Source organism: Falco punctatus (assembly GCF_963210335.1).
Source record: "Falco punctatus genome assembly, chromosome: 7".
NCBI lineage: Eukaryota > Metazoa > Chordata > Aves > Falconiformes > Falconidae > Falco > Falco punctatus.
The window spans coordinates 23,197,314-23,215,551 of NC_137587.1; the positions used below are offsets into that span (position 1 = coordinate 23,197,314).

The 18,238-nt window shown below is 41.4% G+C and overlaps 1 protein-coding gene across 4 annotated transcripts in view; it reads right to left on the reverse strand.

Moving 5' to 3' along the window:
- Positions 1-17,711, reverse strand: part of NUMB (NUMB endocytic adaptor protein) — a 96,112-nt gene extending 78,401 nt beyond the window's left edge. The window contains exon 1 of one of the 4 annotated variants that reach the window (XM_080397615.1): positions 17,587-17,711. The gene's annotated coding sequence lies outside the window, so the exon portion shown is untranslated. Of the gene's footprint in view, positions 1-2,186; positions 7,567-7,611; positions 7,646-16,460; positions 16,597-17,586 lie in introns of those variants that run through there. The other 3 variants (XM_080397619.1, XM_080397620.1, XM_080397621.1) reach the window with 3 other exon arrangements.
- Between the last annotated feature and the right edge of the window lie 527 nt (positions 17,712-18,238).

Consider the following 18,238-nt stretch of genomic DNA (forward strand, 5'->3'; position numbering starts at 1 on the left):
AGGTCAGAAACAAAACAAAAAATTCTGTCTTAAAGGCTGGATTTGGACCCTAAGCTAACAGCAGGCTATCTCTAATGTAGTAAGTAGGCTTCAAAGTATGGCAGCCACTAATAGTTCAATACATCAGGATTGAGTTAACAGCAACCTACAGTTGATCTTTTCAGAAAGTACAAAGGATAACCTACAACCTGCAAGTTCGGGTTTTTACTCCACCTGCACCAATAACATCCCTGGAAGGGTATTAAAAAAAACAACAACTGGGGTTTTAAAATTTTTCAGTGTTGACGAAGCCTGTTCCACTTGGAACTTCACGGTTAACTATAATTAAGGCACTGTAACACAGAGTTTGCAATTGGTAATTCTGCCAATGCTACGAATCATTTCAGTAGACCTATATAAACTATTGCAAGTCAAAAGGTAAATGCTAAATTAAGTCTGTCTTCATTTTTCTAGTTTGTGACTGTACTAACACCAACAGTTTTTCCTAATACCAGGAGGTTTTCTGCTAGGTAGACTTCACAGACTAAATTTAAAGCACATTACACCAATTACTAAAAAATGCATTTCACAATTTCTTTTGTACTTTGGCAACCTTCTTCCGCAACTATTAGAGCAAACCTTTGAAAGATTTGAACCATTTATACTGAGAGTTTCAAAAAGTAACTGACATCTGCCTTCATTGAAACAATTAAGGAAGAAAAGCAGAAGAGATTGCTTTAATACAGATTTAAGCAAACACTTGTATGTAACTGGAACTTGGTACTTTTTATTGTATTATTAACAGTAACTAGACCTCATCTTAGTCCTGCTTCATTTGAATACACATTTTCAAGAATGCCAAGCTGAAAGCGAAGAAAACCTCTGAGAAATTCAGCCTTTTCTCTTGACACCTAAACTGCCTTCAAGTTTGAGAGCACAAGAGAAGAGATAATGAATTAAACTGGTTTTGCACCTTACAGGTAAAGTATGTCTCCGCTACCTTCACAGATTCTTTGTGTGAAGAACAATCCGCCTCCAATACCATGCACTCCAAAAGCAAGGAGATCCTCTATTGCAAGTCTGCATGTTTTAGACTCAAATTCAAAAAATTTAGCTTTTGCAGAATTTTTTTTGCCAACAGTACTAGATGTAAAGATACCAGATACCAAACTGCTTCACTGTCAGCACACTGCCCAATTTCTGAACATATATATTCTTTTCATTATGGCTATTATTTTTGGTTTAAGTTCTATTTTGTGACTGAAAGCTGTATACTAAGAATAGTACAGAAGATTAATACAAAGCTTATCTAGAGATGAAGATTTCATGTTTGTTTGGTAACAGTATTAAGACAAATAATGACCTCTAAAATTATTTTAATCATCCAAAAAACAAGCCCTTTTCTTAAAAGTTGATGTTATCCATTGTTTCTCAGTGCTGCTAATACTCTTTCTGGAGAATATCAGCTTGTATTCAGCCTCCTATAGTGAGAATTTTAAAATTATCACATACCCTTTGAGTACTTGTAGTTAACATTACCATAGTCCCAGCAGAGGCTCAGAAGCCAAACTGGAGGTGGGCATTTTTCCATCTCTACTGCTACCAACTGACCCAAGACTCTATTAGCAACCAGGTTGAAACCGCCTTTAAAGGATGGATTCCTAAAGACAAAACTTCATATTTTAAGTCCTGTTAGTTGAAAAACATTACCCATTTTCAGTCATTATTATTTTCCAGCTTACCCAACATATAAGAATTATGTCATCTGCTTCAGTAGGTATATCTTCACTCTCAGCAAAGGCAGTCACAGAGGAATTTTGGGTATTTATGTATTTGATGTATTTTAACACAAATTCCAGTTGTTAATCATGAACACCGCTAAATTTATGAGCCTGAAAAACTTCAGTTAGCATGACCGGACTAATTGCAAAATGAAATTACAGACTTGTGACATCATAACTGTGAGATCCTTCCCTCACTTTCATATCCAGAACTGATTTTAAAGGAATTACGGTAGACCTTGTGGCTCCAGCATCCATAAAGGAAAAAACAAAACAAAACAAAACAAAAACACACAAGCTTTGCTAGTCACCTCCATTTAAACATATAGTTCTCACTGTACACTTACAACCTCTAATTACTTAATTTCTTTCCCCTTCCCCGCGCCCCCCCCCCAACCCCCCCCTTGAAGTGTCTTTTGAACATACCCTTTTGTCTTCAGGAACTAATGTACTTTTTAACCTCTGAAAATGAAAAAAAGATCAAACTTCAAACTTAAAATAAGGCTGTGGGAGGAAGAAAAAGCTTGTCTTACACCTGCCTCCTCCAGGATCATTGCTTACATTAACCTAGCGTGGGACCCAAGAGCCACAAGGCAGAACATATGTTGAATAGCAAGAGTTTGAGAGTAACACATTCCTCCACTCATGTTGCTAGTACTTCTTTGGTGCAGGCATCATTACCTCTGTGCTTATAAACCAAACCACTTCACTGGAAAATAACCATGCACCGAGTCCTTCAGTTTTTTGCAGGAAGATGTTCACTTGCACAGTCTAGCCAGAGGTCTCTGCAGCCTGCAGGTTAGCAATCTCTCTGAAACCAGCGCATGATCTTTCACCTACGGCAGCAGCAGGCAGCAAAGTCCTCCTGAAAGCACTTGTGGGACTGAGAGGAAAGGTGCTGATGTAAAAGAACAAGAGCTGGAAACCATATCCAGGTAAAAGCTTTCTCTTAAGCTTTGCCTGTTCTGAGCAAGCCTCACTAAGAAAGAAGTAGGAAATGTTTCATCTACTCAGTATGAAAATGTGCCTTTCCAGGACAAGATCTGCCCTTTCAAGCTTTCTAAGAGTTTCAAGCTTTTAAGCTTTCCCACTTGAAGAATAATGGGAAACTGGGTTTGACAAGAAGAAAATTATTTTTATTCAGGATCAAGTTTTATGAAATGAGAGCAGAAAAAAACAACCTTTCAATATCAACTAAAAAGGTGGACTTCAACTGGACTATTTCAGTGTTAAACAAAAACTGCTCTCCAAAAGCCTCACACAACATTTCCATTAATATGCATTCTCACTTTGAAGACTCTCAGCCTTCTTCCTAGTTCAATTTCTGTTAATTCTTCACTTTGAAACAAACCTGTTCACATTCATAGCGAACAGCTTGTTCTGCCAGAAGTCACATCAGAACAGCTGAAAAGTTAGAATACGAAATAACTGCTATCAGAATTAAAACAAGTTGGATAAACCTGGCTGGACCAAAGGCAACTTGCCAAAGGCAGTTCATTCTCACTATAATTTCAGAAAATTAAATGAGTTACATAACTAATCATTTCAGGGAGGATGTCAGCAAATAACTTGGATTATCAATCACTTTCATTACTCTAACACCTCCTTTATATTAAACAGTGCTCAAAGGCACCCATTATTTATAGTTTTCCTCTGGCTCAGACTGCTCTGCAGCTATCTTCTTAGGGTATATCTGTAGGACTATCTCTATGCCTAAGCACAAGCTTGCCACTTCACTTTCAGGTAGCCCTCTCTGACATGTATCAGCAGAACCCCTGTGCCCATGTACAAGCTATTTCACAAAGATGAAGGCATCAAGGAATTAAAAAAAAACAACAACCCAAACAGTTTCACAAAACAATGCAAGAGTTGCTTGCCAAATTCAGAAAGAATTTTTATGTTAGTCTCCAGTAAAACAGGGACAAGATACCTGATTCTGCTTTGCCTGGAATAAATAGTCTTAGACTTTAACAATCTTCATGTCTGTCTACACATAGATTTATACTGGTAGGGCTTTTCTTGAAACACCAGACACCCACTTTTGAAGACCCCATCATACAAATAACCCTGCATTATTTTAGGCATAAAAACAAGATTTATCCAACACATGCATACAACTTCTTGGATCACCTTTACAACATTAACACACAGAAGACCTGACAACTCCATTTGGGAAAAAGAGCCAAATCAGAGCTGCACCACAGCAAATAAGCTATTTGGTGTCACACACCAGAATGAAGGGTGTAGGGAGAAAAGTATACAATCATTTCTCTAAAATTGACCATTCCTACTACAACTCAAGCCCAAATAATGCCCTATCAGTGAATTACTAATACTAACAAATTTAGAGGCTTTCAAAGCAAAGAGTACTAATAGATTACATACAGTGTTCAAATGGCAAAAGCACCTGGACTTTATAATGGCACACACAGTTCTACATCCACAATAAAACTGAGCCTAATACAGTTATATTGGAAAGTCTGGGGCAAAAGCAGACTCCTTTTAATAAAATCAAAGCATACATAATCCAGTAAGATTTTTCTAGATCAGCTGTCCTCATCACAGAGCTAAACAAACTGGGAAATCACATTTCAAACTCTGCTGTTTACTGCCTATTTAAAGTCGGACTTGCACACCACAATGCTCAATCACCAGTCTTCAAAGAAAGAGAGACTGCAAACTAACAGAGTCAGAAAATTCCATATAAATGTTAGGGATAAAGTACTAAGGTATAGCTGAATAAACACAGCAGGCATCTTTACCAGGAAAACAGAGTAAGTGTACTTAATACTCAGTTTTGCCTCCAAAGTCATATGTAACATGCAAGTTTACTTCAAAATAACTGTTAAAAACAGTGATTATTTAGCATCACAGAGTATTACAGAAAAGCTGGATGGAGCAGACTGAAATTAAATACCTCCTCCTACCCAAATAAATTTTAGTGAGTCTATAATCATACAGCATTTCTTTCATGGCTAAAATTCTTTAGCTCTTCCTTAAACACAAGGTATTTACCTCACTAATAACTGGTCGATGTGATGAATTTTCAAACTTAATTGAGCTCAGCTATATTTTAGGTTTCCTTGCTCGGGTTATTTAAAGTTAATATTTTTTTCCAGAAATTCTGTACTCTTGGCAGACCTTGTTTGGGGCCTAACAGCCCGATAATCAACGTTACCTGTCCAGATCTGGGTACCTGGTACTGCCACATGCTTTTGCTAGAAAGGTAAGTGGTAGTTAACATTAAACATACTGATTTGATGTTTCATAACAGAGTGACCATGTCACAGCTATAGCCAGTAACAGGTTAGATACAGTGAATCAATGGTTCCACATATTTAACAAGTGAAATACAGGCTTTTACAGATTGTACCAAACAGTTATGGCAAGTGGCTGTACCTGTGCTCCCTGGTGGCTCAGGGTTTCAAGCGCAGAATTACAAATTCTGCTGTTTCACACAGCCTTTCTGAAAGCAAGAGCTGATTAAATGAGGAAATTTCAGCAACTAACATATAAATGCTTATTTCCATTACAGCATTTGTCTCAAAAACAAAACTATAAAAAAATCAATTTTCAGACCTCCCTGTATTTTAAGAGGTGGCTCCTGAAATAAATAAGGTTTCCTAGGCAGACTATGCAGATAAGAGGCTCCTCTTCTTTCCCGAGAGGCAGAGAGAAGAGCAGTCAGCAATGGGGTGACAGAGAACAAACAGTAACAACCCACAAGCAATAACTTCCTCCTTCTTACAGCCTAAAATTTGCCATTGCTCAAGCTTTTGCGTAAGTGAAGTTCTGTAACACACCTGTTCTCATGCAAGCTCAGAACTTGTTCTCTCTAGTCATAGCTACACAGCTCAGATACCCAACACATCTCCTCAAAGCTGGTACTTCCTCACCACTAAACATCTAACACCAACATGCCATTTGACAAAGTAGCCCTCATTCAAAGCAAAAAACCACACATACCAAGTTAAGAGTATAAATCCATACGCTAAAGCGGGGAAAAGATGCAGCGCTCTACAGTTCCCAAGTCAGTCACCACAACTTCTACCATCCTCTCTTCCTTCAGAAAGGGATGCTGACAACTGGGCTTGAAGGCCATGCTTGCCCCTGGCCACCTCTCTAGTCCAGTGCATCTTTTATTACTTTTTTCTGATTGAGGAATATCTTCAAAGGGATGGCATGTCCCCCTCATAAAAAGCTGAAACATTTTACTCTTTCAAGGGCAATCCTTTTTTACTTTGTGCAACTTCCTCCCCCTGAAACACACAACTTGTTTTCTCTCCTACCATCTCAAAATTCATCAGCATGCCACTTCCACATGGAAATCCAAGCTAGGTTTAACTAGCTGCAAATTATCTTCTCTACTCACTGCACTGCAGAACCTAAACCAATGTAAACTACAATCCCTTCACATTTAAGACCAGGTTGCAGCAGGTGGTTGTATCAATCCAGCTGCTCATTGCTCCTCCTAGTTCCCTTTCTCCATTACACCAGCATTTGCCAGATCACTCAGACAATTCAGCTCATCACAGCAGCAGAAAATACCCACTTTTTTTGGTTTCACTGGATGGTTATGGTTTACGAAAAAGTCAAACATGAAGGCACAGCAGAACCACACAATGGGCAATGAAACCAGTTCTTCCAGCAGCAGGAAACAGGTTAAGAATTCATGAGATATCCAGGGCCATCCTTAGACGTCCCCAGTAGTGTCATTGCCAGGATTAAAAATACTTGTTAGTGAACAGGACTTGCTTGGGAAATACATTTTTGAGCTTACAGCTCACATCCTCAGCTGCTTCTCTGAATGTCATAACACTGCCTGGAGGCACATCTACCACCTCCTTCAGTGGTGTTTTAGAAAGAATAACCCATGAACCACATAAATGTTTTAAACTTCAAAAGAGGCTTACAACTATAAATCCCGAGGGTTATAACCATCTTGCAGCTTAGAATGCAGCACCTTAACCCTGGAAAGTAAGAGGACTTGAGTCTCGTCTCTGTGTTTTATTTGCTATCCTGAACAGTAAATACCCTTTCTCTTCAATGAGATTCTCACATTCCTAATTTTCCACCGTGCATCACACATCAGAACCAAAACATGATTCAAAACCCTGAGTGTGGCATGCCAAGAACCTTAATGTTGCAAAACTTAAGTCTTCTGGATTTAACCCCAAATAACCTATTAGTAAATAGATTTGTATAACAAAATAAAAATTAAGCCAGATCTCACAAGCTTGGCTTCCACTGAAAGAACCTGCACCTTTTGCCTTGAAGTTTCTATGGGAGAAGGTTAAGGAAAATAAGGGGGAGAAAAAAGAAGGGAAAAAAAAAAAAAAAAGAGAGGCTCCATCAACCAGCTTCCTCTTCAACAATCCTGTACCATACAATGGAACATTTTAGTTTGCAAAATCAGCAAATAGTTTTCAATTTCCTTCAACATCCTTTACTTTCTGTGTACCACAAGAATTCTATTTTGGACGAGTCCTACACATTGGATTTATTTCACTGATTGAACACAGAATTATACAATCTGTTACTATCCTCTCTCCCCCTTCCTGTTAATGTGAATTTCTGATATTCAGATGTTCCATTAGTCACAGTTAAAAGAAACGTTCTGCTACCTGCTTAAAGACCACTACACAATTACATAGACTTACTACAAAACAAAGCAGAATTTAAAGCATGTTAAACTATTCTGACTGCTTTTCAGATAAACTCGAAGTGATATTTCTATTCCCAACAATATGAGTCATAAAAACCTTAAATGGACGTGAAGAACTTCCCTAATTTTTCTGTGGACAAGACAGAGTAATGAAATATGTTATAATCTAAACAGTAACCAACTCACACATTGTCCATGCATCTGAACTTAAAATGATCCCAGCTTCATTAGGAAATTATAACTGTAAGAAAATAATATGTGTTAATGGCAGATCTCTTGGTTAAGTCCTTTACAAATGTTATTGGGACTAAAGATTTCTGAGAGGGTATTTGGACATGAATTCCTACCTTCAGGGAAATAAAAACAACTCCTAAATTGCATGAAAGGAAAGAATTAGCATTAAAACTCACAAAATTCTATATCCCACTTCCAAACTTAAAACAGCAGATAATGAAGTCCCCAAAGTAAACAAACTATGCAATATCCAATTTAAGATAGTAATGCAGCTTACTTTAGCACCTAAGCATAAATGAGATTGATGTCCATATACTCCATACCAGGATTACTAAGGTAATATTTTTTTTCTTTTTTTTTTAACAGCCTTTTGAAGCTAAATAAGTACTCATTAATGACACCTGACATGGTGACTATTGTTTGTTTGTTTTTAGAAGATGAAAATACCTAATGTGGTGCTTCTGAGATAAAAAAACTAAGCAAAAAAACCCCCACCAGACCATCCTTGCTGCTTCCCTAAACTAATAATTGCCTTCAATCATTCTGACATACCTAAAAGCAGCAAAAGCTAAGCATTACCACAATTCAACAAACAGCTTTGCTTAGACCTTAAGAGCTATTAAGTCCTGAGTGGAAGGGCTATTCACAGTTCCATGTAAATAGCTGTCAAGAGAAGCAATTCCCAGCATATTTCACACTGGCACCATTCCTCACTTTCTGAAAACAGAATGTCCCAAGAATTAGGCCTGCAGCTTTAAGCCAGCATTATTTAGAGCCCTACCAAACATATATGCCTCATAAATGCTGCGCCACATGGTAAACCAAGGAAAGTGCAGTGTAAAAACACAATTTTCGGCCATGAACTGCTGGTTATATCCACAAATGCCACAAAATATATCTGAAAGCAAGACCTGGAAGATAGAATTAATTCTAACCTGAACTTCAAAATACCACAGCTATAGCCATTTTATACCTACCATAGAACCGCAGTCCTCAGAATTTGGGGGTGATATGATGCAGGACTGGCATCCCTTTTCACTGAAGAAACTGGGACAGCAATTCACAGTATATTGATCTACTCTACTGCTATCTCTGCACAGAACTGGAACACATGCAATGCCATCTCAAATAGATGAATCAACAAATACTTAGTTATTTCATGAAGATAAAGGCAAACATAATTGCAACTAATCAGTTCTTATACGTGATATGTCTTACAGCAGAAAGATGCATACTAGAGAGTTGCAAGGCCATCTTTGACAGTGGTAAGCAAGCTTATGCAGAATTTACCTAGACCAAACACTGAAGCAGTAAACTGAACAATAAGCAGTCATTTATGAAAAAAATACATTAAGACAACTGGAGTAAGCACATTTGTATGTCTTTAGATGTAACTGGAGCCAATGTGTGAAGGGAAACAACCCAACCCCATAGCCTAGGTCTATAAAAGAAATGAAATTCTTTGTAGAAAATCTGAAGAAAGACAGATTTTCAGACTACTTCCCCCCCGTCCCCCCAAGCTAACATTATCATTAGCAAGTTAAGCTGTATCTTCACAATCACCTCATTAATCATTTTAGCATTTGCCTACATTTTGCCCACACCAAGTGGTTCCACTTCCCACTTGATCTAATGCCATAAATAGCAAGACATCCAATTACTACTATTTACTTGTTGTTAGAGGGCTGTACAGCCTTTACTTGCAGAAATCCCTACTTCTAGGGCTATTACGTGAGGGGACAGAACTAGGTCTGGCCACTGGATTGTGATACACTATATGGGGAGCAAGGCTAAGGCAATAAGCAGAAACCCGTTGGTTCAGATAATACCTTGGCATCTAACTAGAAACAGACAGCAAGACAATGTGGGTGGTAGTCAGGAGATCTACTGCCACTGATGGATTTGAGATGTGTTCTCACCTCTGAAACCTGTATCTTATGACCAGACAAACAGCAGCTGGCTGTCCACATAACCAGAGCTACAGATGCCCCTCTATCAAAGAGGCACAGAGCCATCACTACCTGCGCCATGTTATTGGCGACCTCTCTCCTATGCAGAGATCAATTATGCATCTAGAAGAAACTCCAGGGAGAGAGCTCCTGAACGCATAATCTTCACCTCAGGTGGGACCTTCTGAGAGGGAGGGAGGGAGGCAGCCAACCAGCACCACTTCCAAAATGTACTAGCTCACAGTTTCATTAGCCATATGCACCTGATCTGTGTCACTTCCTTTTGGCATCAGCACAGCCCCTCTGTTCTTTCTGCCCCACGCAAGCTCCAGTGCTGGCACTTGCAGAAACAGAAAACTGATCCTGTTGAAAATGTATGTGGAAGAAAGAAATAGTTTTTATTGTTCATTCAATTCAAGAAAGGAATATATAATCAAACAGTCCTGGGAAGCCCAACTGCAATTCAGAAGTACAAGAAGCTTAGCCATCACCAGGCAAGACTGGAGGTAAGTCACAATCCAGCATCTCAGAAAATTCCAGGATACACCACCTTTCCAAAAAGTTTCTTACCTCTGAATACCTACTTTATTTTTTTTCTGAAACGCAGGACATGCAAGAAAGTAATAAAACTATCAAATCATCCAAATTCCTGCAGGTGAGAGAAAACATCCAACAGGGATAGGCAAACTATTTGGTGGAAAACTGTTTTTTTTCCAACCAAGTGACCATACTTTTTCACAGCAAAGCAGTGCAGTAAATTATTGAGAAATTAATACAGGAAATTGAGAAATAAGGAAATTAAGACAGACTCAGATTTTCATCCTGGATTTCCTCAAAAATCATTATTTTGATCAATTTCTTTACCATCCTCAGGCTTTTCAAAACAATAACAACACTTCCACAGTTCACAGGACCTCACCGTATTTGGTGTATCTGTATTCCTACCTCAGCACTGCCTGCCTCCGAAGGATGAACTAAATCTACAGTATCAGAACAGCAATTTAACAGTTGTTAATCAGTGATGTGGTAGAGCTGAAGTCTTCTTTTTTTTTCCCTCCCACTTGAATAATGAATTTTGTTTAGAAGATTTGCAGAATTGGGTCCTTAGCTTAAAGACAACACATACTGCAGGCAGACAAACCATGTTAACTTTTTCTAGCCCCAGTTACGTCCCTGGTCCATGCATGGGCAAGAGACTAACCACTATGTGGATAAGACTGCCCTGAGAACAAACTCTTGCATGTAAAGTAAATGATGTCCAAAGACAGACTTAGTTACAGAGAGAATAACAGATTTCAACTGAAAATAAAACTGAAGTTCAGGGCTATATCTGAAATGTGAGATAATGGACATGAAACTGTATTGTCATACATGTCAATACAGGTAATTTCTGAAGCAAAAATTCTGTACTTATAAGAATGAGGAAAACGTTCCGATAGTACTATGCATACACTTCTTTAAAGGGATGTACCCTACCTCACTAAACAGCAAAGAAATACTTACGTATTTTGGCTGTTCAAGTTTACACCTGCCCAATCTTACAAGCTTTCCTTTAATGCCTTTGAATAATTATGAATATTTGTATTGCACTACTGAGGAAAAAATAACAATTACCTTATTTGGAGGATAACACTCACAGACTTTGAGTACTCCTTATGAAAATCAAAGACACAAAGTATTCAGGTTGGTAAAAGGGTAACAGGAAATATAAAAATTATCTTGATGTACCACTGTGCTATTCCTGAGGGCAGTACAGAAATGACTTAACTTAGCCACCATCCCATTCATTACAGACTGGTGGAGGAGTCTCTAACCCATCTAGACTAGCAGGTCAGAATTTGCTCAGACAAAATAAAACCTGAAGGTAAAACAAACAATAAAAAGCCACATAAATATTACAGATTTTTACATGAAATGATAAACGATCCATATTCAATATTAGCATGATGCACCTATCTAAAACACCCCCAGTGAGTTCAACAAAGCATTCAGTGACTTTCTGCTATTTGCTACCTGCATACAGTAAATCCAAGACATGGCTTAGATTAAAAAAATAAATAATCAACTATGAAAAGACTGTTAGAAAAACAACCATTTTATAGAAGCTTTCAGTAAATATCCTGGCAAAAAGATACAGGCTGATTGAATCACAGTCCTTCATTCCCTTACATGAGGCTGGCTTTCTGCTACCAAGCTAAGAGAAAAACACAGGGCTGCCCAGTTGCTCATAGACTTGGGTGGCTTTTTACAGGCTACTTTCTTTACATAGGAAAATCCATGCATGGCACAGTTGAGAGGTGCTTTAAACTAACAAATCACCTCCGAAAAACAAATTCATGTCATTTTTAAAAAGCAAGTAATCCTCATGCATAAATAAATATGTATACAAATGTCATGACACTCTTCCAAAGCCACCCTGTACAAATCCAGTTAAAGAAAGAGCACATTATGTAAGAGATGCTTTTCACAGAGACGCTGTAACCTATGCAGAAATATCAAAATGTATAGATACAAGCAAAGTTGAACACTTAATATTAAATTAACCTCTGAATGAATACAGGAGATTGCACAATTCATTCTAACTATACTACTAATAATTCACTTGGGGAGGGGGAGGGAAAGAAATCCCCAAAAGTCACTCTATCAGTAAATATCTGCTAAAATACCAAAAGCAAAACCAATATCACAACCACTGAATCCTATAAAACCTGGTCTATATAAGACCTTAAACCAAACACTCTAATTTTCATACATGGTATTTTCAGACTGGGTTAGGGAATTTGATGCACAGGTGATACACATTTCAACCTGAAAGGCTATGACAACATAAACACAGACCCTGCACCTAGCAGGACTACAAGGAAGAACCCACACAAGAACCCCAGCACAAAGCACTAAACCTTAACTAGTACCACCTTAATGATGGGTAAATTCTTTCTTGGGCTTTTTAGACCAGACTAAGTCTCACAGGCTTTTTGGAAACAGCATCGTGTCTCATTCTTCTAAATGAAAAATAGTGAGCAGAAAGATAGTGTTAATCAAACTCTGATAATAAAATAGCCAGCCTTAAAAAAAAACCCAGTATATACTCTACCAAAGGCATATTAGTAAAGCAGGGGAAAAGGCTGCAAATTTAATCTATCCCACTGCCAAGTCATGGACTAGGCTGAAAACACACACTGATGGGAGTGGATCCTCAACACAGACTTGAACTGCATTAATCAAGTTTAAACCACAGTAAAAGTAGAAGGAAAGAGAGAGAGAGACCCTTAAGGTTTGGGGTTTTTTCTCTAGGAAAACAAACTGACTATAAGTGGTCACATTGAGATTAAGAACAGTTAGCTTACAGCATGAGTGGTTCCGGCCAGGTGTACCAGTACATGCATCTTCTTAATAGCCTCAGTAGTACTTGCAGCTCCTAGATCTGAGCCCTGTGAAGAAGCCCAGGCCATTGATCAAATACGTACCTACACAAAGCAGTTCTGATTTATAAGCTCTCTGGTTATACCTGAAGATTAAAGAGTACCATTTACAATCCAATTCACCAGGAAGTTTCAGATTGTTATTTCCTAGAAAAGGAAAGGTAACCAGAAAAAATTCCAAACAGTTTGGTCTAAGTCCTAATACACTGTATTTGAAACCACTATTTCACTTAGAAAGCTAGTAACTTTGGTTCTGGCTTCAATATCAAAACCCACCAGCAAAATCTCAAAATCCCTACAGATTCAGCACTCAAAAGAAGCCAAGAGCTTGTTTATGACCCCCAAACTGAAACAAACAGCTTCACGTTTTCCTCAAGAGCACCTTTATGATCTGGCATCCATATTCCTCTTTCAGCCAAATTCGCACACGCAAATCATTCGTCCTCACGCACTTTCAGTCACAACTCTGCAGAAACAGAATACATATAAATTGCTATCCAGAAACATCTTTAAGCCATCACATCCGATAACTACAGAACACCAGGACTCTACAAAAGAATTACTCTGGAAGGACAAATGCTGAACAAACCAATTAAAGGTTTCACAGACATATCTCCTACAAAATACTTAAAAGGATTCTGGATGAATGTGTTAACTGCAGTTACACATGATGCCATTTATACTTCTAGACTGACAGCAGCCTATTAATGCTTGCAAGTCTCAGCCAATAGACATGAAAAGGAAAAAAACCAACAAAACTGCCTCCTGCACAGTAGAATAGTCTTCCTGATCTTGCCTGTTACGAAAGTCTTCCTCTTTCTGATGCAACATCAGCTTTAACTACACACTGTAAAGAACATCAGTTCAAAACGGGTGTTTGATGGGTCCCACAATTGAGAACAAATCCTCTTCCAGACACAGTTGTGTCAAGAGGTTACTGCAACTTAGCCCATCCCTAGTTCCTCATTCTCCACTCACTGCTGTTACCACCCACATCAACATGACAGCTGAGAAAAAAAACACTCTCCAATTTATCTGAGGCTTTATCAGCCAAGCCAGCTTAAAATAGTTTGCTATAGCTCTTTGTTAATCTAGGTCATGTTGATGGAAAGGTACAGTTCCAGAAAAGCTCAGGGAAATTTAAATCTGAGCTACTACGGTCTCACTTCCCACCTCCTATCTCATTCACTTCAACAGGAAGTCCCATTCCCACCCCCTGACCTGGATGATCAGCCAGTTCAGAAGTATGATCCAGCCAAAATCCAACGAAACAAAAAAGCAATTCATTACCAGTCTGATTAACTCCCTGACTTTACTTAACTCACAGCCACAAAGGCTTCCTTGCCAGCAGGGAAAGATGCAGTCAAGAAGGAGGCAAGACCACCACAGCCCCAGTTTAAGCTGCCAAGCTTCTTGACAAGCTTAGGCAAAACTAAAATAGAGCTGCTTCAGAAAAGAGAGGCCACAGCCTTCTCCTATGCAAGCAATAACATTTGCATAGCCATGAAGTCAGCCAGTTCAGGTAGTTGATCCAATCGAAGCTCAACATCTTTCTGCACCACCAGTTTGCAGCTGGATCAGCAAAGAAAGACTAACATGGAAAAATAGCTCCTTTTGGTGAAATCATCGCCAGAGAAATCAAAGCTGCTTTGATGATAATGCAATAACATGACTGTAGAGGACGTGTTAAGTCTTAGCCTAATCAAGTTTATGCTGCAGAAAAAGAAAAGCAACATACTCTAGTGTCATTTACTAAAATTTGAGATCCCTGGACTGAACAAGTAATCTTTAACATATGTTCACTGATGAATATAAACTCCAAAAGCAAGACTAAGGCCATGATTTCACATTAGTTTAAACCAAGATTGCTCAATATGCTGGCAAAATAAAGAATATAAATAACTTTTGACCCCTCCCCCACAAAAAAATAACAAGGCCAGTAGAGTGTCAGATGAGTGCAGTAAGTAGGATAGGACCCCAAAGTCAGCAATTACACCACCTTAGTCTGCCATTTGAATCCCTTACCTGAGAGGTTCTGTAAAACATCTTTTCTAGAGTGCAGAAGATATAATTTCTATAGCATTACAGCAATTTTCTTTTTCGTAATGTTATGCAGCTCCACCAACATTACTAGTGGAATAAAAACAGTGATAGATAGAATTCAAGAATCCTGTATGGCGCTGTTACAAGTTCTTACAAACACACAGTAAAAAATCTACTCAAATATGTCTTGCTGATAGCCCCTATTCCTGGGGAAGCAAGCACTTTTGCAAGGATTTTCACCGTGAGTTCAGAAAATTTTTATCCCACCATGTTCATTATGGTAGGAAAGAAAGGTACTTACAGATGTTGGAAAGGTACCAAGCAGCTGTATCAAACTACAAAATGTAATACCTTGAAGTCTTGCAAATTTTAAGAGCCCAGCATAGCTTGTTGGGTTTTTTTCTTCCTAAACACATAGTGCTGTCAGCTACTAATACAAAATCAGAGGGTTTCACAACGCCAGAGTGAGAAGATAAACAAACTCGTCTACTCTGCCTAGTTTACATGCACGTTCAGTCTCCACACGTTTAAGAGAAGTAATAAATGCAGGAAAGTAATTCCCAGGCTGAAAAATAAATTTTCTGCTAATAAGGATTTAAATAGCTGATTTGAACTGCATTTCATATGTACACTTCCAGAAAAAATTTCTTTGATGTGTTATGTTTAGAGTTCTGTAAATCAAGAGTTTTCACTGAGGCTTAAAACCAACACCTTACTCAATTACAGACTGAGAAGAGTTTACTGTAGGATAACTCAGGTTATCAAAAGAGTTTACGAATCACAGGCAAGGATGAACACATCTCAAATTCATTTTTTTTGGACTTCATTCACATTATTTTTTATTTCTTCTGGAAGATTTCTGCTAAGGGAAAAAAAGCTGTGTTTCCACAGAGAATTGCCAAGAGATGAAGAAATGGAAAACACACACTGATGAGCAGAGAAACAATACTGTTTCTCTATGGTAACTATTAACTTCTGCATAATCATAAAGACCGTTTTAGCAGTAACCATAGATCAATAAGTCAAATAGAACTGATGAGTCAGAAATCCATTTAAATATTTACACTTTTTGCTACAAGCCATACCTAGAGTTATACTGTAGCCAAACAGAATGACTGCGCCTTCCATTTTACCCACTCTCCTCATTCAGAAGCAGGTCTGGAGAGGCAGGCAGATTAAAAAAACAACAAACATTACCACAATAAGGCAAAACAAAACCCCTTAAACGGTACAATCATTGGTAACAGTTCTAAGTATCTCCCACTCCGGACAGCTGAATTAAGAAACCTTGACAACAACCTTGAAAACACTGTTGGCACACAGAAATCAACTCAAAAGCTCCCTTATAATTTCATAAACCATTAATGAGTAGGTTACATAAACGTACTGGATGGAAGGAGTTGCAGACCGGAGCTGCTGCAAGACATTAATTCCCCTCCGAGGGATGCATCATTTCATTCTTGAAGACTCTTCATCTCCGTGAGTGCAATAAAAGGAGTTAAGCGCATTCCAAACAGAAGCTGCCTTTTAACCCTTCAATACCGACTGAAAACCGAGCGAGACGACGCTGGGGCGGCCCGCGCTCACCCGGGCACACCGCAGCCCCCCGCCTCGCACACTGTTGCTCATCAATCCCCCCTGCGTGCCGCAGGACGAGCTGAGCCCGGCCGTCTGTTCCTTTGTGCAGCCTGGCGGGCTGCTGCACACGCAGAAAGGGACCGGCCAAGCCACGAACCGGGTGAAAAGCGACGCGTTTGGCTGCTGACGGGGGCCCTTTTCCTTATAGCTCCCGCTGCGAGACTGGGTCGTCAGCGCCCCCGCCTCGGCGCCTCGTCCCGACACCTTCCAAACTTCACAGCGCCCCAGCCCCGGCAGAGACAAGGCGGAGGACTTCGGAGAAGCCCAAACTTCCCGGAGCCCCGGCTCGCCCCCGCGGCCGCACGCAGGGGCGGCAGGCGATACAAAGCGCCGCGCACGGCGACAGGCAGCTCGGGAGCGGCCGCGCTGGAGGGATCCTCTGACGGAAACCTGGCCGGGATTCGAGGCCTAAGAGAGACCGCAGGCACAGGCAGCCCCAGGACAGAGACCAGGAAGCGGCAGCGCCCCGGGGGTCGCTCCCCTGGGCCTGAGGCTCGGTGCTCCCCGCAGGGCCTTGCCCCCCGCCCCCGGCAGGCTCCACCCGCGACCGGGCCCCCGCCCCAGCCCAGGGATCGCGCCGGGGCCCACCCCACTGGCCCCCCTCCCCCGGGGCGGAGACCGGAGGGCGCCCCCGCCTCTCCCCCAGCCCCCGCACACACTTCCCCGGGTCATCACCGCCCCCCCCCACCGCCCCCCGCCCGCCGGCCGCCTCAGGCGTTCCCCGCCCCTCCACGCCCGGACTCCCCCTCACCCCGCGGGGCTCGCACGACCCCGCCACACCCGCCCACCTCCAGCCCCCCTGCCGCGGCGAAGGCTCTAGCCTGGCCTGGCCTAGCCTAGCTTAACCTAGCCCGGCTCGGCCCGGCCGCGCTCACCTGCTGCCCGCAGCCTCCTCCCTCCAGCGCCTCCTCAGCCGCCCCTCGCCACCGAGCCGCGCCGCCGCCGCTTCCCCCCCGCCCCCCCGCAACTGCTCCCGCCCCCGCCACGCCCATCCCGGCGGCCCATTGGCCACCCTCCCTGGCGTCCGGCCTTTGGATTGCTGCGAGGAGCTGCTCGTCAAAGCCCCGACCCCGCCTCTCTCCGCCCACGGGTCCCGAGTGTTTTATTCACGCCGGGGTTTTGGCTCTTTTGCTTCCGCTCCCGATTGGCTGAAGCAGTGGGAGCAGAGTGCCAGGATAGGTTGTCAGAGGTGCCAGCTCCGGCAACGGGCCCGCCTCCCTACTCGGGTTAGGCTGCGTTGGCGCGGCGAAGAGTTGGGTTGCGCGGTGGGAAGGCGGGCGGCTGTTACCTGGGCCGCGGCCGCTGGCCCTCCCTGAGGGGTCAGGGCAGAAATCCGCCCGTCGCCCGGCTCCCGGGGCCCCTCGGCCGCCATCCCGCTGACGCGCTAAGTGGGGACATGCCTTCCACAGAGCGGTTCGCCGCCAGCCTCCGGCTTGACTCTGCCGTGGGTCTGGTCCCCTCACAGCAGCGAGGCAGCTTCTGGGCAGGCGAGGCCGCAGGGCAGAGCCCCCTGCCCTGGAGGTTCCC